The sequence below is a fragment of the Petaurus breviceps genome, unplaced genomic scaffold, assembly GCF_028583685.1.
Source record: "Petaurus breviceps papuanus isolate PSGF00001 unplaced genomic scaffold, PetGlider_PUasm1.0 551, whole genome shotgun sequence".
Taxonomy (NCBI): domain Eukaryota; kingdom Metazoa; phylum Chordata; class Mammalia; order Diprotodontia; family Petauridae; genus Petaurus; species Petaurus breviceps.
Window position 1 is genome coordinate 40,601,871 of NW_027186372.1, and position 26,976 is coordinate 40,628,846.

The following is a 26,976-nucleotide window of genomic DNA, read 5'->3' on the forward strand; positions in this document are numbered from 1 at the left end:
GTACTCCAAACTGCACTAGAGTCATATCCCTCCCTATCATTCATATAGAATGCAACCATCTTTCTCTATCTTCATTCCAACTCTTCCTCTCTCCCATTTCCAATCCCAGTTTAGAGAACTATAATCAAACCAGTAACAACATTGCCTCTTAAAAAGTCAAGAGAACAGATAGTTTGCTTATTCCATTTGTCATACTGGTAACTTCACATACCAAAAATGCCTTCCTTGGCCATCATTCCTCTAAATGTGTGTTGTCTCTTCTAGGACAATGCAAGATCCTTGAGGGCAGAGATGGTCTTCATTTCGCTCAGCACAGTGCTTGATGCATCTTAGGGAATTAATAAGTGCTTTACTACCCATCCATCCATCCATCCATTCATCCATCCATCCATCCATCCATCCATCCATCCATGTATCCATCTATTCTTTCTTTCTTAGGAGGTGGCATTTGGATTGAGTCATGAAAAATGAGGGACGTTCTAAAAGAGAGGGAAGGAGAGTGCACATTCCACTTTGACTTAGAGAGAGAGAGAGAGAGAGAGAGAGAGAAACAAATGGTGGAATGTTGAATTTAGGCAACAGCTAACAACTCAGTTTGGCTAGGATGTAAAGTGAATGAAACAGAGTGATTATGAAATGCATCAGTAAAGATAGTCTAGAACCTAATTGAAGAGGGCTTTAAATTTCAGTTTGTATTTTACTCAATGGTCATAGGAAACCACTGAGTAGATACAAGGAAATTTTGGAAACCATAAGCATTCCATAATGGATACTAAATTAGATTTATACAGGCTCATAAGAGGTAGAGTTGGAAATAACTATGGAAATATTTGAGTGCAATCCCTATATTTTATAGATGAGAAAACAGAGCCCCTAAGTGGTAAAGTGATTTACCCTAGGGCATATAAATAGGAAGTGACAAAGTCATTTTCTAAGGTATTTAGGTAGAAATCACTTAACTGATTCTCTATATATAAATGCTGAAGAATGTGCCCCTGATCTCAGAGCAGCTGCCCTATGATTCTGGACTTAGAAGGCCTGGGAACATAGAGAAGTAGGAGAAAATAATTAAGATGGATCTCTCGTTATCTTTTCCATGGTCTCAGAACAGACTAGTTGACTAATTGAGGCAGTATAGCATGAAAGGAATAGGGCTAGACTTAGAATGAGGGTGTTTGAATCCCAGCTATGATCCAAAAGGAACTCCCTAGCCCTTGCTAATCTTATATATAGTAGTACTTAATAAAATTCTCATTAATTAACAAAATGATGTTATCTACTACGTGGCAAAGCCATTACTGGGACTTTGTCCTAGGATACTGACATGGTAGGGAAGAGAAATATTTTCTCTGAGAGATGGACTGATGCCCACCCCACCCAACAACCAGTCAGTTTACAACAAGCTGTTATTATGTATTTACTATGTGCCTGATATTATACCAATGTAAGAATACAAAAACCAAAGTGATATAGTCACATCCTAAAAAAGTTTACATTCTAACAGGAGAGACAATTTGCTTACATATAAGCATATACTTACATATATAATGAAGTAGAGAGGAAAGCTATTAGTAGCTGAAGGGATCAGGAAAGGCTTCAGGTAGAAAGTGGTATAATTCTCAATACCATCTCTCTTGGTCTTAGTCCATAACTCAGGAAAGATCCTTTGCCTTCCATGTTTCATCTGTCTTTTCCTTCTGCTCCTGGAGTCAGCTTTCTCATGGATAAGTTTCTTTTGGAACTTCCATTTTGAGAAGTACCAGACCATCTTTCATTCTCTGGACTTCACCACCATTCTCTAACAATTGTACCATCCCCAAACTCTCTTCCCTCCCTCTATCACCTCCCTTTTGTGTATTGCCCACATTAGAATGTAAGTCTCCTGAGGGCCTGTTCTTTTCCCTGTTTTTTTTTTTTTAAGCAAGCGGGGTTAAGTAACTTGCTCAAGGTTACATGGCCAGGGATTTGATCCAGGTCATCCCGACACTGGAGCCGGTGCTCTTACTCGCTGATCCACCTGGCCGCCCCTAAACAATTGGGGCTAAGTAACTTGCTCAAGGTTATACGGCCAGGTGTTTCTGGGTGGATGCTAAGTGTCTGAGCCCAGGATTCGATCACCAGGTCGTACTGACACTGGAGCCGGTGCCTTTACTCGCTGTGCTACCTGGCTGCCCCTTTTCCCTGGTTTTTGCATCTTAGTGCTTCTCACAGTTACTGGCATTTGGTATGAGGTTAATAAATCTTTGCTAACTTGTTGGCTTAATTGGACCCATCTTTCCCCCCAGCACACACTTCTACCTCTGCCTCCTTCCAGGGGTTAGAGGGAACCAATTTCCAGAATGTCCAGGTTTGAGAGAGCTGTCCCACCTCAGATGAATGCTTCAGATACTAGAGTTATATTTCTTTGGTCTAGGGTGAAATGGAGGGACACCCACATGTAACAAAACTGCTAATCCATGCTAGTCTCTTAGCATACTGACAGAAGTATTCTGACAACCCAAGTAAGTTACTGTGTTTTCCAAAGTTATTCCACCTCCCACAGAACAGTTTAGGTCTTGGCAGAATCTGGGTCATTATGTAAATAATATCTTTCTGGACTTCCACTGAGATTTATTGTAAGTGTCGTTGAAAGCATTTTAGAATATTTATAGAGTAATTCTTCTCACCTTCAAATAAAAATCAAATTTATGACAGCTCATTTTTGGATGTAAAGCTGTCCTTTCTTTGACTGCTAAGATAAGACTTCCCATCAATTTTTAATCTTTTTACTCAGTGTTTCTTTATGTCTGTTTTAACAGCATATCACCAAATGGAACCATAAAATAAATTTACCTCCTCCATTTTGAGTTCCAACAAAACTAGCATAGAATTTAGGTTTAAAATAGAAATGATAGCTTGTGAACACAAAATAAAGAAGAAGGGGGAGGGTGTAGTGGATCATGTTCAGAAATCAAGGGAAAATTAGTATGTTGCAGTGTCCCATTTGTATTTCTGTCTCATTGTTAGAATTATGATAGAGTTTGGAAACTATAGGAAGCCTGTAATATGAAATGGCTGTAGTATAGTTAACAAATCCGGGACCAAGCCTCACATGACTGGATGTAGGATCCCTGGGTTCTTTCACTTACTTGATATGTGACTTTGGGAAAGTTATTTGACTGCTCTGAATGTTTCCTTATTTCCTATAAGATGAGCAGTTTGGATTGGTTGACTTGTAAAGTGATCTCTTTTGGTGTTAATGAGTGTGTGTGTGTGTGTGTGTGTGTGTGTGTGTGTGTGTGCGTGCCTGTGTATGCCTCTGTGTCTAAGTACCGGAAAAAACAGTGGACTAGAAATAAAGGGACATGAGTTCTTGTCCCAATCTTTGATTTAACTTTCTGTGTTACCATGGGGAAGAGATAGTGTGAATCATTGCACAGAGAGCCAGCTTTGGGTTCAGACCTGCCTCTGATGAATACTAACAGTATGACCCTGGACAAGGCATTTAAGCTCTCACTGCCCCACTCCCACCCCAGTAACTTTCTAAGATTATAAATCACAGAGTAAGTATCAATCTATAGTACTTGCTTTCTCATTCCCCTATACCAATGAAATCACAGGTCTGGCTTTACCATCACACACAAACACACTCAATGACTTTAGGCAGGTCACTTCTCTATAGACCAGCATTTCCCTTTCTATGTACTGGGGAATTTAAATTAGAGAAGCTAGAAGTTTCCTTCTAACTCTTAATATTCTATAACTCTACTCAGTGGTTCAAAAGTACTGTGTACTAGATGAAACCACAAAATATAATTTCAGAAATATCCTGTACCCCTGTATGGGGTATGGGGACCCCAAATATCCCCTACCCAAGAAAAATTAAAAGTCAGAGATATCTTGAGGAAGGAACAGGAAGTTTATTCAGTTCTTGTGAGAAGTGGGTGTCCCTTCCACCAGTATGAACCAGCAGTATGAGATGTGTTACAAAAGACAGAATAAGAATTTATACCCTAATGCAGTCAAGCCCCTCCCCCCCTTCTCCCATTGGCTGGGAGGCTCTCAGCACTGAGAAAATCTTTCCACAATGGTGAACAATAAAGAAGCCCACCACTATTCTCTATTGGCTGGGAGGTGGGACAGGAAACCAGGGTACTGTTCATGTCCTTATATGGCAAATGCCAATGTGAAGAAGGGGAAGGGGCTGAGAGCTTAATGCTGATTGATAGCAAGGGAAAGGGGAAGAGTCCTAAACAATATGAACAATTCAAACCTTCATGTCCTCATGCTAAAGAGGGAGGGGAAAAAGTCTCAAGAAAAGGTAGAGATGGAAAACCCCTAAAGGGCCTAATGCTGATGTGGCAGTAGTGAAGAAGAGGGAAAGAAGGGGAAAAGAAGGGGGAAAGAATGGGGAAAAAAGGGAAAAGAAGGGGGAAGGAGGAAGCCAAAACTCTGGCCTGCTCCCACAAGAAACCTATGACCTGAGAAATTTTTCACCTTCCCCATTCACCCCTATGAACCTTCTTTCCCTAAACCTACAGAGATGCCAGAAACTCCACCATGGGACACTTATTCCTTGTAGTGCCTTTTAAAAATACAGACACTACCAAGAGCCTGAAGAAAGAGAGAGAGGCCATTGAAAAGAAGTGAGGGATATCTATTTTCCCATTAGTAAACCCTGAGCCAAATATGCATCAAGTTCACCCCTACCTAGTTATCTCCAAGATGCTTTTTTTTCTTTTTTTGTTTTTAATGAAATTAACTATTTCATTCCACATTTAAGCACCAATAAAGAGACTTTCCACATACAAAGCAGAACACAAAACATTACATGTTATATTTACATATGTTTTATATTTCTATGTATAACATATATCACCATTTCAAAAAGGTATTGAATAAATTCATGATACTTTCAAAACTATCCTGCTGCTCTCAACTTCCTTTTGTTTTGTTTTGTGTATTCTCATAATCTTTTTTTCTCTTTTTTTTTGCATAACTACAGTTCCCCACCCACCCTACTTAAAAACTGAACACAAGACTTCAGGGTGTGGAAGCAAGATGGCAGAGTAGAGGAAGCACTCAGTCAAACTCTCTCAACATTCCCCTCCAAACAGCTTTGAAATTATATTTCAAACAGAAATCTTCAGCAAAAGGTCAGGTTAGACATTCTTTTAACCCAAGACCATTTAGGAGACTGGGAGGAGGGATCTATGACTGGGAATTTATTCCCATGTGTAGTTGTATGTAGAGTGTAGGTGAATGAAACACCAATGGTGAGAGCAGCAGAAGCAGCAATAGTTTCAGGAGTTCCCAAACTAGAGATAATAAGGGAACATGGAAATTGATCAGAAGAGATTATAGGGGACTCCACTGCTGGTACTGGAGGCAAGTCCAGTTGTTATTTGGCAATGCCTTTGCCTACATTCACTTCTAACTCACAGTCCAAGAGCAGAAAGGAACACTTTTGATCAAGAGGGAGCAGGGGTTCTGTGGAATGGTATTGATTTCAATCTCAAAAGATCAAACAAACAAAAACAGAATCTGATGATAAAAAGCTGCTATGGTGATAGGGAAGATCCCCTTCCCAGAAGAAGATTATGAAGTCAAAACAGCTACAAGCAAAGCCTCAAAGGAAAAAAAAATCCATGAAAACCACAATGGCAGAGAAAAAGCAGGGGCTCACCTGAGCTCTCCCAAATTTCCCTCCACACTTTAAAAAATATATCAAAACAATTCTGGAATTAATGACTCCATGAGAGATCAAGAAACTAAAACAAAAGCAAAAACAGAAAAAAAAATAGAAAAAATGTGAAATATTGCAGTAGAAAAACAACTGACTTGGAAAATAGATCAAAGAAGTATTGAACTACCTGGAAGCCATGATCAAAGACATAGCCTAGATAGCATATTTCAAAAATTGTCGAAGAAAATTGCCCACATATTTTAAAACAAGAGGGTAAAACAGAAATTAAAAAAAAACAACTGCAGATCATTACATGAAAATAATATCAAAATGAAAATTGCCCGGAATATTATAAACAAATTCTAGAACTCCCAGGTAAAAGAGAAAATACGTTACGCAGACATAAACAAACCATTCAAATATCATGGAGCTATAGTCAGGAGCACATAAGATTTAGCAACTACCCTGCTAAAGAAGCAAAGATCCCGCAATATAAAACTCCAAATGGCAAAACTACTAGGATTACAAGCAAGAATAATTTACCTAACAAAACCAAATATAATCCTTCAAGGAAAAAATGAATATTCATGGAAAAGACTATCAAGTATTCCTGATGAAAAGTCCAGAGCAAAATAGCAACTTTGACATTCAAATATATGACTCAAAGGAATCATAAAAAGGTAAATATGAAAGATAAATCATAAGATACTCAATAAGGCTAGACATATCTATATGGGAACGTGATACCTGTAACTTCTGAGAATATTATCATTATGAGGGTCGTTATAAGAATTCAACACAGGCAGAGGATGTGGGCATGAGTTTATGTTAGGAGGATGTAAAAAAAAGGGATGGAAAAGACAAAGGAATTTCTCTGAGAAGTGAAAAGAGAAAGAAAAAAAATGGGAGAAATTATCTCACATAAAAAGGCCATACAAGGAAGAGTCTTTATAGTGGAGGGGAAAATATAGGAGTGGGGGACAGAAATGCTTGATCCTTGAACTCATAAATTGGTTCAAAGAGGGTAAATTTTACACACACACACACAAACACACACACACGTAGATACATAAATCTATTTTAACCAAAAAAGAAGTAGTAGAAGGTGATAAGGGAAAAGGGGACGGGGAGGAAGGCAGTGGTCTGAAACTAAACTGACTTTAGAGGAGGGGCATAATAAAAAGAGAAAGAGAAGAATAAACAAAAGAAAATAGGACAGAGGGAAAAGCATAGTTAGCAAGTATAACTGCGAATGTGAATGGGATGAACTCAGCTATAAAACAGAGACAGCAGAATGGACTAGAGACCACGATCTAAAAATATGTTGTTTACAAGAAGCACACTTGAAAAATAGAGACATATAAAGAATTAAATAAGGATCTGGAGCAGAATCTATTATAATTCAGCTGAAGTAAAAAAGGCAGGGGTAACAATCATAATTTCAGACAAAGATATTGGGGTAAATTGCCTTTTCCTATTCTAGCTCATTTTATAGATGAAGAAATGAGGCAAACAGAGTTAAGTGACTTGGCCAGAGTCAAACAGCTATTAAGCATCTGAGGCCAGATTTGAACTCAGGAAAATGAATCTTCCTGACTTTAGGACCAGCATTTTATCTACTGTGCCACCTAACTATACAAATGATTTTTACCAAATATTCCAGTATATCATCCCAAATATACCAATTTATCTGTAGATTAGTTCATTCCTATACATTTGGTAAAAAAAAAATAAGAACAAAAACATTTGGGCATGTAAGGCCCATTTCACATGACCTGAGTCAGTGAAATAGATTACACAATTCACAGCAGTAAATGACCATAGTAATCTGACTTAATAAACCCAAAGGACTGAGTTTGGGGAGTAAGAATTTACCATATGACAAAAATTGCTGGGAAAACTAGAAAGCAGTTTGGAAGAAACTTGGCCTATACCAACATACCATATCATACACCAAAATCAAAATGGATAAATGGATAAATAATTTAGACATGAAGGGTGATGTCATAAGTAAATTAGGGGAGCATAGCAAAATTTACCTGTCAGATATATGGATAAGGCAAGACCTAATGATTAAATAAGAGAAAGGATCACAGGAAGAAAAATGGATAGTTTTACTTATGTCACTTAAATAAAAACTTTGATTACCTAGCCTGTTCTGATCTCAGTGCTATCATGGTGCACTGGTCACTGCTGCTTCCCAGGGCTTTCTAATATCCTGCGGCTATCTTTGGGGAACTTCTGTTTTTTTCTCCAGAGAGCCTTGCAGGCTACATGAGTCTCCAACCCATCACTTGTTTTCCTGGTCCTGGCTTTTTTGGTGGTCATTGTTTCTATTTCCCATGGAATTCTGGGTAACTTTTTCTGTGCTTCTGTAGAGGAAGAAGTTATTGGATATAGTTTCTCATTGGGTGCCTTAATCGTTACTCAGACTACTGTGAATTTCAGTGTTTTTTTGTTTTGTTTTGTTTTTTTGCAAAAATATGGGAGTTTAGTAATTTGCTTCCATTCAGAAAGTCATCTTAGCTGTAAGAAGTTCTTTGCTTTCTAAAGACTAATGTCCCTTTCCAGTTTTCAAGTCCTGTAATTTTAAAGGCCTACAACAGCTCTTTCTTCACTTGTTCAAAGTGTAAGTTTCTATTCTCTCTGTCTCTGTCTCTCTCTCTCTCTCTATATATATATATGTATATGTATACATATATATATTCCTATTATGTGCAAGGCTTACTGTTGTAAATATAAAATCAACAATAAAATAGCTTTTTTCCCCAAGAAGTTACATTCTGTTGGAGAAAATTCTCTTTATTCCACCTAAGGGAACAAGCTCAAAATCATTCAAAAAGAAACACTCTATTTTACCAAAAATGTTTTATTTTTAAGAGAAAAAAGTATTTATAAAGCAAACCATACCTTTCTTTCTAGATATGTTTCAATGAAATTTGAAGACAATCCATATTCCTAGTTTTTTAGTTGTCCCTCTAATTCTTCAGGCTCAAAATATAGGTTTCACTCTTGACTCTCCATTATTTCCAATCTGTTGCCAAGGACTTTCAATTTCACCTTTTTAACATTTTTCCAATAAATGCTCTTCTCTTCTGATACTGTCACCACCATAGTACAAGCCTTCATCACCTCACACCTTGATTACTATAATAGCCTGCTGGTGGGTCTGCCTACCTCAAATTTTTCCCTATTCCAATTCTTCCTTCATATAACCACTAAAGTGACTTTCTTAAAGTACCTGTATGAGCATGTCTCAACCTCACTCAATAAGATCCATCGACTCCCAATCACTTCCTCAGATCAAATATAAAATCTTTTGTACTCTGGAAGCACATAGTAGGTGGTCAATAAACATTTGAATTAAGTGGAAATGAAACAGTTTCAGAGATATTCTCTTAGGTGATAGGAAAGAAGTCACCTTTTTTTCCAAACCTTGTGGTCTTACCCATGTCCATGAAAAGAACAAGGGTCATTATATGAGTTAATTTAATGAGCTAGAATACCAAATAACGATAAGCTACCAACAAGTCATATCTAAACATCCCACCTCATTCCTCAGAGAAGAAACATGGTGGAGGAAGAAACATGGCAAAAACATAAACCCTCAGTGAAAGGTTATTTTAATATTGTAGTGCAATTAGAGACAAAATAGAAGACAGTCAGTCCTAGCTGACTTTGCTTAACTTGATTCCTGTTTACAAGCACCTACATAGTACCTTCCTTCTGCCCTAAAGAGCGATGAATTCCTGTCTGGCATGGGTACTTCTTATATATTTTGGTTCTAGCCTCCCAGAATGGCATCTTCTTGATGAGCGGTTCTGCCCATGTGCTCACTGCAGATATTCACAAAGAAGAATAATCACAAATTACTATTCAGAATTGAGGAAACATGGGAAGCTTGCTGTGTATCACACAGGAACCACCTGGGCTTTGCTGTCGTGCTGATATTTTAAGTTAGAGAACAAACCTCACAGGCACAGTCATGGACAAGGCATATTGCAGGGCTCACTGATCAATCCAAGCCAAATCCTTCATAAGCTCTTGCAGTATGTAAGGCATAACACTGTACTGTGGAGAACCAATGCCACAAAGGCAAAAGATGTCCTGGGCTCTAATTATCAGACTTTTCTGCCGTGAATGGGAGTGAGGTGGGAGTTGAGAAAACATATAGACAAAAAAGTTAAATACTACATGGTTAATTAAAGAGACAGAGGAAACTAAAAAGCAAGAGGACTGGGAAAGATTCCAGCAGGAGGTGACTTAGAGTCATGAGTGAAGCCTAAGAGATGAGAGTACATTTCAGGAAGAGGGAACAGCCTAAACAGAAGCACTGAGGCAAGAGAGAGAATGCTGGTTTAGACTCAAGTGTCAAGTGTATGAACAGAAATAATATGTACTAAGCCTGGAAAGGTTGGAGTTAAATTGTCAAAGCCTTTATACGTCAAGCAGAAGAGTATATATTCTGCACTAAAGGAAATAGGGAACCACTAAAGGCTATGCAGCAAAGGAGTCACACAATTTACTTGTGCTATAGAAAGATCATTTTGGCAGCTGGATTAGTAAAGGGGGACAAAAAGCAAATAGAGCAAGAAACTATTTTTTCTTAATAGAATCTTGTGTGTGTGTATATATATATAGTATATTATTAATAATATATTACATATATAAAAGGGAGAATTAACTTCACTAGGTAATAGAAGTCAATGGCATTGATAGTGTGTTATCAGTGGGGGTCAGCTGCTTCTTGTATTGTCTAGTGAATTTAAAGTTAGGATGATGAGTATTTGTAGTAATAAGGCATTAAAGCATTGACCTCTGAAGCCTAGGTAATCACTGGATAGAGGATTTCTTTGATTTTATGTGAATTTTAATGACTCACAATAACATCTTGGTAAAGCTAAAATCTGTTATGAGACTAGAATTTCTAACCTAAAGGAGTATTCTTTTAGTTCTCTCTGTATGAATTGCAAATCTCAAGTGTAATTTTTGCATGAATTGGGTTTGGGGATTGGAGTTGGATGGAAACCATTAAGTTTTACATAATATTCTCTACTTTTTCTGGGATCTTTTTTTAGCCTATTCTAGATTTTTTTTCTTATTGCACTATTAAAATGTACCAATTATTTAGCTTGACCCTAATTTTCTCTAATACTAAGACCTTTACAACAGAAAACAAACAAAAAAAAAGAAACTATTTTTTTCAAGACTCTAGGATAAAACTGATGAGGCTTTGAACTAAGGTAGTGTCTGTGTGATTTCTTTCTCCTTAACTTTGGGAATGTACAGTGGTTCTAGAACATGATAGTGCTGCCAGCTGAAGCTAGCCAGAAGTATAACTGGTAGACCTATGTTCTCATTTCTCAAATGATGTTATCATGGTGGTTCTGTAACATCATCCTTACTAATGTAGACTTCTGTTTTGCCTGTAGTATGAGTCTAAGGGTAGGCATTGAAATGATTCCAAACTTGGCCAGGTGAAATTACTAAGAAGTTCCACTAGAAATGACTCAGGTTGAAACAGCCTGAGTGATAATGAAAGGAAAGATTGATTTTTATGCTAATGAGAGACCTTGTGTTCATACCATATGTTAATCAGTTGAAGGCGTGACTGATGATTAACATGGAGAAAAGATCACATAGGGGAAAACATGACCTGTTTTCAAGCATTTGAGAGGCTATCCTACTAAAGATGGGACTAACTTGCTCAACTTTACCCTAAAGGGCAGAACCAGGAGCAATGGGTGAATACTGTAAAGAATTAAATTCAGACTTGATGAAAGTGTACTCCCATGTCCCAATGCCCATTTGTATGGGACTCTCTCTTCATTTGGTAGAGATGAAGACCCTACCTTGCCTAAGAGTTGGTGAGAGGGGAAGAACATCAGCCTTCTTCAGTCTTCTTTGGGACTCCTCAACTTTCAAGTCTTCTTTGGTACTCTTCATGTGTCAACTCACTTCAGGCATACTTGGCTTCCAGCTTCAAGAGGAAAGGATGAAAGAGGTCAATCCCATTTCAGTTTGCTACACTAAAGGCTAAAGATAATTTCCCCCTAGATGATATCTAAGACCCTCTCTCCTGGTTGAACTGAGTTCCTTTACTCTGTATTTTCTAGTATGTATTCTCATGTATTAACCTTCTCAGATGTCTGCTTTGCTATGATTTGGAATAAATGTGTTTCTTCACTATTTACTATGTGTTACTCATTGTGGAACTAGTATTTGGTGGTCAAAGGGTCAAGCTTGGGGTTCTTCTCTCCCCAATAATGAAAAAAGTTACTGGGATTGAGATTAAACTTAATCAAATCTTCTAGACTAACCATATTTATGAAGAGGTATGGGTTTTGGACCCCTTCCCATTTGAACATTCCCATGAATTCCAAGAACCTAGCCCATGAGTTCAGATCCCTAGTGTTCACCTGAGACATCTGGCAAATAATCCTTTTAACTGCCCTTTCACTGTGGCCTTCATTGTCTGCACCTGGCCCCACCCTAGACCACTATTCCTTGATTCCATCTAGACCCACTTCTTGACCACTGTATATAAGATACATCTTGCCTCCCCCTATTAAATTGCTCAGATTTTAAAAATCTGACCAATAGGTCAGATTCACTAAGAAGCTTACCCACTCCAACCAGTGTTTTAATAAGCCTTATCTCTGACTGAAAGAAGGCTTGAGTTGAATTCTTTTGAGAGTGGACACATGTCTTTTGTCCTTGAATTTTGGGGTTCCTAGCACCTCTAGATCACAATATTTAAGGTAGCAGATAGATAAAATTCTAGTTGGCACCCCTTCTCTCTGAGGATACACGAATAGCCTCTGGCCTCAACCTCCTGTTCCCATTCCTGGCAGGAATAAAAGGCTCACTTAGAGAAAAGTGGAGTGGAGTAAAGCTAGAGATGTCTATCCTGCCTCCCATCAAACCACACAAGGACATCTTCATCATATAGCAGGAGGACAACCCCTTGCCACCTGTGGCACCTCATTCCACATATGGGGTCCACTCTCTCCTTACCTAAGGAAAAGCTTTCTAGCAGAGCTGTCCTAGAGTGGAATGGGCTGCCTTGATGAGCAGTGAATGGTTTTCCTCTTTCTTGAAATGTTCAAGGAAAGTCGGAATGGCCTTTTGGTCAATAGGATGTAGGGGAGATTTCTTATTCTTTTTCTGCTATAATTTAGTTCAGCAACCATGGAGGTCCCTTCCAACTCTGAAATTCTATGATTTTGATAGTAATGGACGTATTTTTTGCTGGAGAACCCAAAATTCAAATTTCTGTTATGTTTCAAATTACCCTAAATGTAAAATTCCTTAGGGTACTCTGTGTAGCATAAAATAAGAATTTTCATGAATTGGTGCTGTGAAGGTATCAGTGATTCACTACCAATGTCAATAAGTCTTCATGTTTTTTTAGGAGATAGATTAGGACAGATTTAGACTAAATTTAAAATTAAATAAGGAGTACAAAGTGCAAATTGGAGCCAATGCCTAAATTATAACCCTACTATTTAGTTTTGTAATAATAATTATTCTTATTCTCAGGTTAGCTGTATCATCACAGTGTTAATAGAGAGATTATGTGGGATGCTTTAAACCAGGCAGCAGAGTGAGGTGGAAAGAGGGCAGGATTTGATGCCAATGGAATCACGTTCATATGCTGGCTGGCCCTTCCACTTACTATCTAGCTGTCTTCTGGGTCTGGGTTTCTTAATCTGAAAAATGAAGGTATGAAATGATTTCTAAGGATTGTTTCAGATCTAGATCAAGAATCCTATGATTGCTGATACTATAAACAAATTAGGGGAGCAAGGAACAGTTTACCAGCCAGATTTATAGAAAACAGAAGAATTTATGTCCAAACAAGAGATAGAGAGCATTATGCAATGAAAAAATTTTGATTACATTAAATTGAAAAGGTTTTGCAGGAGCAAAGCCATGTTTAGACAGCAATAGGTACCTGCCCAAACACCACTTAATAATTATTTTTAATGCCTTCCTGGTTAAGAGTGAATATAAATAACTTTCTCTTTAGACCAGCTGACCTGAGGGTCTTCCCCTCCCAGTTTGATTTTTTTTAATTAAAGGGGTCATCACTTAATTCACTTCTTAAAGAGCCCTATTCACTGTATGGGCTTTGCCTCACTCAAAGTGAGAACCTGAAAAGAGCTTAAAAGGGCCAAGGTCTCCCACTGTATCCTGGGCCATCTCTAGTCCTCCTGATCAACATCTGGCCACTGGACCCAAATGGTTCTGGAAGAGAAAGTGAGGCTGGTGACTTTGCACAGTACTCCCTCACTCAAATCAAAGTCAATTGCAAGTCATGTCATTATTTCCCTGATGTCATGGTCCTCTTTGAGAATGAAGGACAAACCACAACCACAGAAGGGAAGCAGAAAGCTGGGAAACATTTCTTGCAACCAGTGTCTCTGATAAAGACCTCATTTCTACAATATATAGAGAACTGTTCTAAATTTATAAGAATACAAGTCATTCCCCAATTGACAAATGGTCAAAGAGCATGATCAGGCAGTTTTCAGAGAAATTAAAGCTATCTATAGTCATAAAAATGCTCTAAATCATTATAAATTAGAGGAATGCAAATCAAAACAACTCTGAGGTACTACATCACACCTATCAGATTGACCAAAATGACAAAACAGGAAAATGAAAATACTGCAGAAGATGTGAGAAAATTGGAACACTAATTCATTATTGGGGGAGTTGTGAACTGACCTAACCATTCTGGAGAGGAATTTGGAACTATGCTCAAAGGGCTACAAAACTGTGCATGCTCTTTGACCCAGCGATACCACTTCTAGGTCTGTATCGCAAAGAAATCCTAAAAAATGGCAAAGGACCCACATGTACAAGAATGTTTTCATAGCAGATATTTTTGTGGTGGCCAAGAATTAGAAGTTGAAGGGATGCCCATGAATTGGGGAATGGCCGAACAAGTTGTGGTTTAAGAATACTATTGTTCCATAAAAAATGATGACCAGGTAAATTTCAGAAAAACCTGGAAAGACTTCGATGGATTGCTGCTGAGTGAAATGAGAACCAGAGTAACATTGTACACAGTAACAGCAACATTGTGAGATGACTAACTTTGATAGACCTAGCTCTTCTCAGCTATGCAAGCATCTAAGACCACTCCAAAAGGCTCATCATGGAAAATGCTATCCACATCCAGAAAAAGGACTATGGAGTCTGAATGCAGATTGAAGCATACTATTCGATCTCTTTTTTTGTTGTTTGTGCTTTCTCGTGGTTTCTGTCATTGGTTCTAATTCTTCTTTACAACATAGCTAATTGGAAAATAAATTTGATATGAGTGTATATGTGAAACCTATATCAGATTGTACATCATCTTGGGGAGGGGGGAGGGAAGGAAGAGGGATAAGATTTAGAACTCAAAATCTTATGGAAATGAATGTTGAAACTAAAAATTAATTAATTTTAAAGAAGAATGCTATTCTTGTTGCTATTTCTCTATTCTGGGATTCAGTTTTCACCTTACAAGGCCCAGAAACTAGATTTTGGTTATAATCAAACCTAACAGAATTGATTCATAGTAAGCCTCAAAAAGAAAAAGAGAGAGAAAGAGAGAGAGAGAGAGAGAGAGAGGAACATAACTTTTTATACTAGATTGTCGGGGAGTTAATTTACAATGAGAAAAATGTCCAGTGTGACAGCTGGAACTGGTCATCTACACCCTCCATTCCAGTTTAGCAAGTTCACTTGGGAATGAAATTAGAAATCTGAACATGACTGAGTCTAGAATAAAGGAATCTGGATCTTCTTAAGGAACATTTCCATCAAGTTGTGATATCTTCACCCTTTTCTACTCCAGGAATATTTCTGTGTAACTATTTCCGGGCAAGCAGATCATTTTCTTAAATCAGAGCAGTTTTCTTAGAACTAAAATATATACATGTTAACCAGTTTGAGAATTTAAGTTTCTTTCTCACCAACCCTTCTTTTTCTAGATTCCATGGCTGCACTTCATCATGTAAATATTTTTATAGCATGCTACAATTTGAAAGACTATAGCTTACTTTACACTGATATTTTGGGTATTGCTTTCAACACATCTATTCTACTCTACCAATACCACTACCAACTAGGAGACTATAAACTCCTTGAGGACAGGAAGGTTATTTGTTTTTGACTTGGTATCCCCATATCCCAAGTGCCTAACGGAGTACTTTGTATTTAGTAAGTTATAATAAAAAAAAAACTGTCAAATTGGATTAAGAGAAACAATGTCAACTAATGACATAGGAAAAGATTACGAACACAAATTTTGGAATCTCCATTCCCAAGGACCCTTTTTAAAGTAAGATAGACAACAATTGGTATTACATTTTAATTATTGGTACTACATCTCCCATAGGAGTTTAGGGAAGTTAAGCCTAGAGGTGGAAGGCAGGATCTCATGACCTCTTTCAGCTCTTGAATTCTATCATAATGCAAATGTTCGTGACAAAGAAAGTCTGCAGTGCTGGTTTTATATATCATGAATTACATTTTGTTGTTATGGTAACTAACGCTCTAATTATAGTGAAAAGAAAAAAGAAGATACCTCTTAAAAGGCAGCATCAAATTGTTATGACAACTGCAATTTTAAAAATAAGTAGATTAGAACTTGCTTTTTTTGTTCTTCCCTTCCTATGCTAAATTTACTTAAATTTCATCTCTGGGTCTTAGTTTTGCCACTTATTGGATGTATAACACAAAACAAGTCATCCTCCTGACCCCAGTTTCATCAGCTTAAGGAATTGAACAAGATACATATATTTTAAATTTATTTTCCCCTTAGTGACTATCCTTCTCGGATGTTCAGTAATAATCCTTATTCAAACAGAAAATAATTTGAAAAGATCTTTCTCAGGCTTCCAGTCTTTTTCTGTCTGTCACGATACTGGACTTCTTGCTGATTCAAAGAATATAGGGTGGCCCTGACTCCTTCTGAAACAGATTTCCTAGATATCACCACATGATGAATTTTTTATTCATTTAATTGCCATCATGGATTGTGTCTATGTGGTACCAGACCTCTGGATATTTGAAAGAATATTTGGGTAAGGGACTAAAATTTCCTACTTTAATTCAAACGTTTGGCATTTCATAGACATAGCCATAAACAGCCTACACAAAAAAGAGGCCCCTTGCATTTTTATCCTCTGAGGCAGCCAGACGGAACTGTTCTATGGGTGACTGGTAACTGTTCATTAGCTGTTGTCTTACATAACTCTAGGGGAATTTCCCCTAAAGGAGAGCAAAGCAGCCAAGGCTCCTATGGGAGAGTGGAGCCTACCCTAATTTCATATGCAAAGATTGTGTCATGATGCATTCTAGGGCATTCTTGTATTTCACAACCTCTGAGGATTATTTCAAAGAGAAAAGTTGGTTAATAATATTAAAGTTCATCAACTTACAGGTACAGTGAGATCTGGTGAATGTTTAGTATCTGGTACCCTCCTTAGTTCTTTGTATATCTCCTGCATATTCATACCCTTCTAGACTGAAGTAACATTAGGGTTCAACCAAGAAGTTTGAGAGTGAATCTCCCCTGCACAAAAACACACAAACCAGGGTGAAGAATGAACACATTTAAGGAGATTCTGCAACTATGACACATGGCTGGAGGGGACTAAATGAAAGAAACATGCATGTTTGGGGGACCAACCTAGAGTTGTAACTCATAGCTTCAGTGCTACATGGCAATTGGTGTCTTCTGGTGTTGTCAATGTACTGTTCGCTTTCAGTCTCTACAGAGCATGTCATTTCTATCAGATGCTTGATTTCTATGTGGCATGTCTCTTCTAGATGTTGTCCGATCACTTGCTTTGTCTTTTTCAGACCATTTCTCTGCTGCATATGCTCTCTGTCCAATGCTGCTCCATGAGACATATATAGTCAACTTCTAAGTGGAAATTTACTGGGCATGTGGTATTAGAATAATCATAACTAGAACTAATATTTACATAGTATTTTGAGGTTTTCTAAGTGCTTTAAAAATATTTCATCTTATCCTCACAACAACTAATCTTGGAGGTAGGTGCTATTATTACTCTCCCTATTTTACAGATGAGGAAACTGAGACAGGCAGCAGCTTAGAGAGCTGCCCAGGGTCACACAGCTAGGGAATGTGTGAAGTCAAATTTGAACCCCTCTTCCCAATTCTAGGTCAAGAATTCTATCCACTGTGCCACTTAGTTGCCTGCTTTTCCTTATTTCTATATTCTGACATTAGTATAAGTCCTGGACAATAGCATTATCTTTTTCTCATGAGAGGAATGGTATCTGTGTTATTCTTTTCCTTTAAAGCCTCAAAGATTTTTGCATTTCTTTTAGAAAAAGCAGTATACTGACTTTGATTATGGATTAGCAAGAGTTTTCCAAGAGGAAGAGGATGATTTCCACATTCTCCCTACCCCCCATGACCATCATCCTTAAATAGTAGGCTCTTGTGTTTCTTCCAGAGTCTTCTTTTAAAGAAGATTTCATATTGAACACAGGATTCTTGGCCCCAAGGATCAGTTCTTTACAACTGGAAGCTGAAACAGTCCTGGATAAATAGCTGATGGCCTCTGGTCTAAGTCTATTTTTTTAAAGCAGTTGGGGTTAAGTAACTTGCTTAAGGTTACACAGCCAGTTATCTCTGGGTGTGATGCTAAGTATCTGATCCCGGGATTCGATCCCCAGGTCATCCCGACACTGGGGCTGGTGCCACCTGGCTGCCCCCTTAAATATTTTTTTTAAGCAATTGGTGTTAAGTAACTTGTTCAAGATTATACAGCCAGTTATTTCTGGGTGTGGTGCTAAGTATCAGAGCCCGGATTTGATCCCAGGTCATCCCGACTCTGGGGCCAGTGCTCTTACTCACTGAGACACCTGGCCACCCCCTAAGTCTATTTTTTTAACTCAACTTCCTGGTCTCAAAGCTTGGGTGAGACCATAGCTAATGAACAGTTACCACTCACCCAACCTGTATTGTAGTAGCTGCCCTTCTAAAAATACATACAAATACACAGATATAATTAATTTTGTTATAAATCAAGGTCTGAAAAGATTTTAAGCTTCTCATAAAAAAATAAACAACAACAACACTAGAAGTAAAAAATTCACTGAAGTTCATTTATTTGTTTGTTTGAATATCATTAAATAGTAATGGAGCAGTTAGGTGGTGCAGTTGATAGAGTGACTGGTCTGGATTCAGGAAGACTAATTTCCTGAATTCAAATCTGGCCTCAGATACTTCCTAGCTAAGTGACCCTGGGTAAGTCACTTAACCCTGTTTGCCTCAGTTCCTCATCTGTAAAATAAGCTGAAGAAGGAAATGGCAAATAATTTTGGTGTCATTGCCAAGAAAACCCCAAATGAAGTCACAAAGAGTCAGAAATGACTGAAAATTAAACAACTTAACAACAACAAACAGTATTTTTTTAATTCACTAGATGAATCCCTTGGACATTCAGTCTCTTACCCCCAGTCAAAAAAATTATTTTGGTCACCCCTAAATCACTTATTATCCCTGGATATAGCTATTCTGTTTCCATATTAAAAGGTTAAAAGATGTTTATTTTTATATTTTGAAAAATGGCAGGACTAGTGATGTCTAATTGCACAATCACAGAAAGATAAGAGAAAATGTGGTGTGGGATTCAAGTGTTACAGGTACTGATGCAGCTGAAGCAACAAAGAACATAATGGCAGAACTGCTCAGTTCAACTTCCTGAGGGTATTCTCTCCAGATGAATTTGAGCTGATTCAGTCATAGAGTAAGCTAGATGAATTTCAAATTGGCCAAAATGGTCAGTCTCACCATGCTATGTTGTAGCCGTTGGCATGGTTACTTGACTATGTATACAAGCTCTCCTTTTTTTTCTTTTATTTTCTAATATCTTATGAAGGATTCTATATGTTTTTAGCTGCCAAAAAAATGATGCCATATCAAGGTCATTTTTGGAATGAAGAATTTGAGAACCAAAAATTAAAACCTAAAATGACTGGTGAAAGAAGGAAAGATAAACATATTGAAAATTCAAAGCACAACACGCTTTGTAATGGATTGTCATAAACTTAGAAAAATAAATACATATGTTTGAGAAAACTCCCCTAATTTTATGCACATGGCTCAGTTCATAATTCAACTCAATGTGATAAGTATTTATTAAGGCCTTTCTTTATGCACCCAATATTGTGCTATGACTTGAGAATACAAAGACAAAAATTACAGGATTCCCTGACTTCAGTGACCTTACATTCTATTGTCAGGAAACAACATGACCAGAGATAAAGAGAAAAAATATATACAAATTAAACATATTTTGGGGGGATGGGAGGAATTAGAGGGATCAGTAAAGGCACCATAAAGGTAATCCACTGAACCAGGAATGAAAACTGGGATTCTAAGAGAAGTAGTTCATTATATCTTGTATTTATATGTCTTTATAATTTTCAAAGTGCTTTCAAATACACTGTCTCTGTATTTCAGAACTCTGCTTCCAGACTGCAGAGAGCTATGCCCCAAATCACTGGGGTTTTCACAGATGTTGTCAGAGTTATGAGGAGGGTGCCCTCTCTGCAGACACCCTAAGCTCTGGCACCCTGGCCACACACCCTAGGACCACTGCCCAAGACAGCGACCCAGATCCAAGCAGGTCAAAGCAAGAGTGATTACCCTCTGAATGGTCACTTGGTCCCTCTAAGATCTGCAGACCAGGAGCTCCAGAGGCAGCCACGCAGCAGCAGTTGCAGCCACCCCACCTCCTCCACTTCTTCCCCTGGGGGAGTGGCCAGGCCACACTCTTCTATCACCAAGTTCTAACAGAATTCCCTACTGACCGTTTATTTTTTCTTTAGCGTTTATGGGTTGATAAGTCTGGAAACCACCACAGCTGCTGATGATTCACCCTCTTGAAGTCTGTTCAGGCCCAGACTGCGCCACTGGTCAGAGCTACCCTATGTTTGGGACTGCGGGCTCATGCAGGGCTGGGCTCAGCTCCCAGCCTGGTACAATAGACCCTTTCTGTTGGCCTGCCAGGCTGCCTTCAGAAGGAGATTTGTTTCTCTCTGTTACTTTGTGGGTTCTGTAGCCCTAAAATTTGTTTACAGTCATATTTTACAAGTATTGGAGGTATTTGGAGTGGGAGCTGCATGCTGTTCCTGTTTTTACTCCACCATCTTGGCTCCACCCTATAATTCATACCTTTAGGGCAGTGGTTTCAAACTCAAATAGAAACTGATCCTGTGAGATTGATTATATGTATGTGTGTATAGACTTTTTATCTGGTTCTGGCAGCACTTCAGTTTGCAGGTATATGGCCCATTTGTCCCTTCTGCCTAGAGTCTCCCCTTAAAAGAAACTAATAGGGTCCTTTCTAGAAAAGGTATTCATCTTACAACATAGTAAACATCATGTATAAAGAGATCTATTTACTCTTCTGCAAAATAAATTTTTAAAACACACAAGATTAATAAATGTGCATGACCAAATGCTTAAAACATGAAACAGCAACCTATCATCTATTATGTTTTTCTGGTAGGAAACAGTAACTTTGTAGAATTGTTCAACAGATATTTGAATATACCTCATGTATGTAATTTCCAAGAAACTTCCAAGTGCAGATAAGGTCTTCTAGAGAGCCTAGGGATGGTTTGGGCATTCTGAGTTGTCTAGGTATCAGCAACCAAGCAGTGACCAATAGTCATTTTCTCTAAGAAGTTGGAGAAATCACCTATTTCTGGGAAACCATTTCCTGACCTTTTGAACATATTAGGTTACCAACAAGGCTAGAAAAAAATCGTTTCCCCAAATCACTATATGGTGACCTGGGGTCAGGGAAATAAAGAGAAAAACAGAAGAGACAGTTCGAGACGTGAGGTCTGGTCTCAGGCTTGTCTAGATAAGTGTGTTTTCTTGCTACTATAATGTGTGGGGGAAGGGCAGAAGAGGAAAATAGACAAATCCTTCTCCCCTCACTGGAAGCCCAAAGGAAATAAGTCACAGTGACAATGTTCCAAAACAGATGGCTTCTAGAAAGAAGTTGGAAACCATCTCATCTAGGTTATTATAGCCAGCTCATATCAGCTCCTGAGAGCCAATTGTGAAATTTTAAGAAACCTGGAAATCAGAAAATACTACAAATCAAAGTTTGATTTATTGTTTTGTTAATTGTTTAGACTTAAGAAAGTGATGGAGAAAATGTCAACAATATTTAACTTTAAACATGTTTATTTGGTGATAGTTTGCTGTTTCACTGCTACAATAATTCTAGAGCCACTGTTTGATTTGAACCCACACATGGAAATATGTAGAATTGTAGTCATATAGCATGGATTTATAATTAAGTTGCTCGTTCTTTGGATAATTGTATAGCCCTCTGCTTTGCTTTGGCTATGTGGACGAGTGTGGTAAAGGAGAAAGAATATAGGATTTTGAATTAGAAGACATGGGTTTAAATCCCAGTTCTGTCACTTCCTACCTGTGTAATCATAGGTAAGTTACTTTTCTCTAGGTTTTTGTTTTCCTCAATTGGACAAAAAAAGGTGGGAGGTTAGACTTTGTTGTCTTGAGGTTAAGTTGTGTCTGACTCTTCGTGACCCCATTTGGGGTTTTCTTGGCAATGATAATAGTTTTCCATTTCCTTCTCCAGGTCATTTTTACAGCTGAGGAAACTGAAACAAACAACCTTGAGTGACTTGCCCAGGGCCATACTGCTAGTAAGTGTCAGAGGCTGAATTTGAACTTATGTCTCCCTGCTTCCAAGATGGGTACTCTATTCACAGTACCATCTAGAAGGAGTTAAACTAAGAGCCATCATAGCTTTAAAGGAATGAAGCAAATAGAAAAGTTTGCCTATGTCGTTAAGTAAAGTCATGGTGATACAGTCTGACATGCCTCATAGACTAACAAGAACAGGACCTGTACTCTTATGCAGTCTATATGCACACATAGAGATGTGCATCGTATATTCCAAACTGAAATCTGATGCTGGTATTCATTTTGGCATGAGACTGTCCCCAGATTCTCAAAGCTGTGCACAAGCTATATGTCAGAGGCAGGATGTCAACCCAAACATCTCTAACTGTAAAGCCAACTCTCTAGTCACTATGGCTTCTGCCTTTCCTTTAGTTCTTACTTTGAACAAAATATTGAGGGAATTTTGAAAGTATTATTGAACATCTAGAAGAAACTAGGATCATATTAACAGTAATCATTGGCATTAGCCATATTTTCCAAGGTCAAAATATGGCATGATTTGTCTAGCTACTTCTGTTATCTTATTAGCATATCAAGCAGTCATCTTGATCAAAGGTGTTTTGGAGGGCTAATGTGTGACTGAAAAGCAATTCACAAAATAGATACAGCTACAAGGCTTGTGTCCATATATCACTACAGGAAGTGAGTAGAGATTTGGCAGTCACTGAATTAACTAGATAATCATAGGGATAATTTGTGTCTCTAAATCCCTTTATGACCATGTGCCATGACTCAACCCATCCAGATGTTTTCTCTATCACTAGGTGCTGCATTTGAACCAAAGATTGAGGGATGAATTTCCAAGGGACCTAACACATGTTTGGAGTCACTAGCAAAATGTCTCATTATGTCCATTTCCAGGTTGCACCTGCAGTCCACTTATTAATCATAAGTCCCAGAGATGTGAAGCCTTGCTTTCAAATGAAGTGAGATCAGGCTTGGAATCACAGCATTTCTTCTGTAGAGTTCAGAGCTTCTAATGCATAAAGATCCCCAAAGAGGAGGCAAATTAATGTTGGAAGGCAAAGTTTCTCTTAAAGGCAAACTTGCAAATTCTCTGAGAGAATTCTCCATGTCATCAGTCTGGATTATGGAGTCAGGTGATATAATTGAATAGCCAGCAATGCCTATTCATACAAGGATCCCACTCATGTAAATACATAACAGAACTAGTCATTGAGGAGCTGGTGACAGTTAAGCATGCACATGTTGCTGTTCTATGGTCTAACAATGGTTATATCCCAAAGACTCTTTCCATTTGATGTGTGAACAGATCCCAGCATCTGTTTGGCCTACAGATATAGGGTGGGTATAAGCGTTGAGCAAATGTCTATAAAAACGTAAATATAAAAAGTCCTCAACTTCACGTTCACCTTAGGGGAGGGCCTCAGCAAGAGTGTTGATGAAATAAAATCTCATCACCCCTTCCTGGTTAAAATGTAGCATGCTGCAACGGAAAAAGTGCTGTATTTGGAGTCTAAAGAGAGCTGAGTTCAAATCTTAGTTCTGTCATCAATTAGTGTCTCTGGGGAAGTTACTTTATTTCCCCCTGAGCCTCATCTTCCTCATATGGAAAATAAAAGGGTTGGAATCAATATTAGGGTTCCCTCCCCCCTTTTTGTTCTTCCTCTCCCTCTCCCTAGCTCTCTCTAAAAATTCAGTTCATTTATTAAGCTCCTATCATGTGCCAGGCACTGTGATGCATACAAGGAATAAAATGACAAAAATGAAAAAGTCCCTGCCTCCTTAAGCTCATATTCTATTGAAATGTAATATATTTCAAAATGTTAATAATGATATTTGTTGGAGGCAGTGTAAAGCTGTGAAAAGAAGGCTAGATTTGGAAACAAGATCTGAATTTGAATTTTGTCTATGTTACTATATATGTGATATTAGGAAAATCATTTAACTTTTCTCAGACTCAGTTTCCTCATAGTCACATGACTCTGTGACTAAAACAATGTAAAAATATGAGTTGAATTCAGATTCCTTTTATTAAATTTTTATTGATATCTTTTGTTTTTATATTGCTTTTATTTTCCTGTGTATCCTTTATTATTCTTCCTCCACATCCCACAGAACACCCACCCCCTTACAATAGCTAGCTAGCCCCTTATATAGTGCTTTGAGGATGGCAAATTATCTCATTGATATTATCTCATTGAACTTCACAACTAGCCTATGAGGTAGGTGACATTTTTACCCTAGTTTACAGATGAGACAACTGAGGCTCAAAGAGGTAAGTAACTTGCCTGTATTCACACAGGTAGTAAGTGGCTAAGGCGGGATTCAAACTCAGGTCTTTCTGACCCCACATTCATCACTTTATGCAGTATGACTAATCCACCTGCCTAAATTTAGTTTTAAAAAAAGAGAAAAAGAGGATGAGGGGAAAATCATCAAAAACAATTAATAAATCAAAAACATATATTATATTTATTTTTAAACAGATATCTTACTGAATATCTTACACTGATCACATGAAACCAAAGTATTAACATGGAACCTTCCACAAGAGAAGAAAAATTTGGTGACCTGAATTTTGCTTTAATTTTGGCCACTTTTCCTAGAAGGTCCCAATCTATACATTCAGCCTAGTACTACCAAAAATGTTGAAAGATCAAAGGCCAGTCTTCAAATGAAGGAGCTCCTAAAATCACATTGTTAAGCCCACTTGTGTGAAGTTTTCACCTCTCTTTTCACACCCAAAGCACTCTCCCCTACATTTTCGATGTAGAGTGGAGGGAGGGTTTCTCTTGTTATTTGTGAAGTCAGTCTATAAGCATTTATTAAGTTCTCACTCTATGCCAGGCACTGTGCTAAGCATTGGGGATACAAAGGAAGGCAAAAACAGGATCCCTGCCTTCAAGAAACTCACATTCTTTGGAAAAGATAAGATTTAAATAACAAGATAAATGCAAGATATATAAGGAATAGATGAAGGGATTTCAGAGGGGAAGGAACTAGCAACTAGGGCTACTGGAAAAGTTCTGCTTCTGGAGCTGGCATTGGAACTGAGTCTTGAAGAAAGTCAGGAAAGCCAAGAAAGCATCATAAGCACGGGGGACAGCCAAAGCATAGGCACAGAGATAGGAGATGGTATGTCTGAGGAATGGATAATAGGCCAGGGTAGTTGGATAATAGGGCATGCAGAAAGGAATTAAGTAAAAGAAGATTAAAAGCTAGGGGCAGGTTATGGAGAACCTTAAATGCCGAACAGAGGACTGGAGTCAATTAGTATCCACTGGAGTGTATGAAGGGACATGGTCAGACCTGGGGTTTAGGAAAATGACTTTGGCAACTGAGTGAAGGATGGACCGAAGATAAGAGAGGTTTGAGGTGAGGAGAACATTTAGGAGGCTCTTGCAATAGTCCAGGTAAGAAAAAGTAAGATTTTGAACTAGAGTGATGATTTTGTGAGTGGACAGAAAGGGGCAGATATGAGAGATGTTGTAAAAATAGAAATAACACAATTTGCCCACAGATTGTATGAATATAGTGAGAGTGAGTAGTCAGGAATGACCCCCAGGTTATAAACATGGGTGACTAGAATTTTGGTGGTGTGGTGACAGTCATAGAGAAGTTAAGAAGATGGGAGGCCTTGGGAGAAAAGATAAGTTTGATTTTGGACAGTGCTGAATTTTGAGATGCCCTAAGGCATGGGTGGGGAACTTCAGAGCCACATGTGGTCTTCTAGGTCCTTGGGTTCAGCCTTTTGACTGAGTCCAAGTTTTACCTAACAAATCCTTTTATTAAGTAGATTTATTCTATAAAGTTTGGATTCAGTCAAAGAATGTAGAGGGCCACTTGTGGCCTCAAGGCCTCAGGTTCCCCACCCCTGCCCTAAAGACATTCAGTTTAAAATGCCAACTAGGTAACTTTTAATGTGGGACAGCATACATCTAGGAATCACCTACATAGAAACAGTAGTTCAACCCCTGGGAGCTGATGAGATCACTTAAATCAAACAGTATAAGAGAAGGAAAGAAGGCCTATAACAGAACCTTGGGCACACTCATGGTCTCATGGTGATTATTGGGCATGACATGAAATAGCAGCAAAGGAGAATTGAAGAGAAGTGGTCATATAGATACAAAGAAAACCTGAAGAGAACATTGTTATGAAAAACTAGAAAGGAAATGGTACATATCCAGGAAGAAAATCAGATCAACCCTGTCAAATGCTGCAGAGGTGAAGAAGGATATTTTTTTTTTTTTTTGCTTTTTGGAGGGCAATTGGGGTTAAGTAACTTGCCCAAGGTCACATGGCTAGTTTTTTGTGTTAAGTGTCTGAGGCCAGATTTGAACTCAGGTCCTCCTGACTCCAAGGCTGGTGCTCTATTCACTCCACCACCTAGCCACCCCAAGAAGGGTGAGTATTGAGAAAAGACCATTAGATATGTCAATTAAGAAATCACTGGTAACATTCAAGAGGGCAGTTTCAGTTGAATGAAGAGGTTAGAAATCAAAGTGAAGACAGTTTAATAAAAGAGAGAGAAAGGAGAGAGGAAGTATAGAGAAATTAAAGAAGCTTTTCTCAAGGA